This window comes from Pinus tabuliformis, chromosome 4_1 (genome assembly GCF_031772625.1).
Source record: "Pinus tabuliformis cultivar Carrire ecotype Pingquan chromosome 4_1, CPIR1, whole genome shotgun sequence".
Taxonomy (NCBI): domain Eukaryota; kingdom Viridiplantae; phylum Streptophyta; class Pinopsida; order Pinales; family Pinaceae; genus Pinus; species Pinus tabuliformis.
Genome location: NC_142303.1, coordinates 93,354,887 through 93,356,678, shown reverse-complemented (window position 1 = coordinate 93,356,678; position 1,792 = coordinate 93,354,887). Strand labels below are relative to the sequence as shown.

The 1,792-nt window shown below is 44.6% G+C and overlaps 1 pseudogene; it reads left to right on the top strand.

The window, feature by feature from the left end:
- Nucleotides 1–551: 551 nt before the first annotated feature.
- On the top strand, nucleotides 552–1,076 carry LOC149174363 (thioredoxin H-type pseudogene; annotated as a pseudogene).
- The last annotated feature ends 716 nt before the right edge of the window (nucleotides 1,077–1,792 follow it).

Genomic DNA, 1,792 nt, shown 5'->3' with positions numbered 1-1,792 from the left:
ATATTCGCTATGGCTCACTTCATTGCATATATGATGCTTTGACTGCTCTTATAGAACCCTGTCGCGGAATCCAATTTGTTGCAGGAGCTGCGTGAGATTGAAATTAAATCGCTGGGTAGAGAAAGATGCTCATGGAATGTTGATCAGGGATGCTCTAGCATCCTGTGGAGTTCGTCTTAACTACCTCAACACGGTTTCAGCCTCTACTGGCCATGCTGTTGTTATGCTGCAGCGAGGAGGTAAAAACTCTATCTATACCCGCGCGTGGACGACGTCCTAGAGTCTCTGAATCCGGGATTCGATGAACCAGAGGGTATTGGAGCACGCACCATGCTCGGTGGGCATCCTGGTGGACAGGGGACAACTGGGGGGTCAATCCCAGCTGGTTCCTTCCAACGTTGACCATCACGTCGCGGTGCTCTTTTTCGGAGGACCGGATGACGTGGGCGAGTCGATTGTGTATGAAGTGCGGGAGATCAGCGGTAACACAGTGGAAGCGGTGCTGGCAATCACAAATAGCAACAAATATAGAATATTTTTGTGTGTGCTATTTTGAGGGAAAAAGAGATGGCGGATGAAAACGTGTTTGCTGTTCACTCTCCAGAGGAAGGGCTCTCCAAGCTGCAGGAGGCCATCGATACTAAACGTTTTGTGGTGGTAGATTTCACTGCAACATGGTGTGGACCTTGTCGATTCATCAGTCCAGTGTTTGTTGAGCTGTCAAAGAAGTTCCCAGAAATATTGTTCTTGAAGGTTGACGTGGACAAATTGAAGGATGTCGCTAATGAGTGGCAGGTGCGGGCCATGCCTACATTTATTTTTATCAAGGATGGAGAGGCTATTGATACGCTCGTGGGCGCAAATAAGGAGGAACTGGAAAGGAAAGTTGCATCCCTTGCTACTGAAGCAGCCGCTGCCGTTGCTGCACGAGTTTAAGCGGTTTTTTTTTTATGCTACATGATTAAGCGTTGTTTTGATATGCTACATGGTTATACTATTTCTCTTAAATAAAACTCATTAGGCGATATGTCAGTGTGGTTAGGCTGCAAATGTTTAAATGTCCATGTTGTCCGGGATTGTTGTTTTCGACTCGATTCTGTTCGAGTCGATTCTGAAGGGAACAATATCATTCGAAATTTTATTTATATGTATTCTTTCATGCCTGTACTGAGAGAAATAGGCATGCCACTGTGTATGGAGGATCTTTGAAAATTGGTCGAAGGTGATTGAATTTAGAAAGATGCGAGGGACTGCTGGAACGAGATTCAATGGTTGGAAGAGGAGATTCGCGAGCAGAGCAACGCTGGCGATCCTGAGGCGACGGTTTCTTTGATCAACAACTTGATCAACTTGATTCAATACTGCAAATGCGTCTTATTTGGAGTGTCAGAGATAGAACATGTGGAGAAAATCTCTAATGTCAAGTCTCCAGCGGCTGAAATTAATGGCGAGGAGGTTTATGCCATTCCGGACGATTTCCGCTGCCCGATTTCCCTAGATTTGGAGCGGACGGTGTCAAAATCTGTATGCTGGAAGGCAGTGAGCAGCCATGTTGGAGCTGCTCGATAGAGAAGTTTATGCTATTGTCGAAATGTTTTTTTTTTAATTCTGAGATGATGTTGCAATATATTGATTAACTGTCATGACAATGAAACTAGTTGTAATTTAAGTGATAGTAGTATGACCAACTATTGTCACAATGCTGAGTGTGTTGGAACTGGTCATTCCAACACTAAGCAGATTTGCAGGGAATGGTGAACACATGACAGTGAAAATGACATCAATTGGAGCT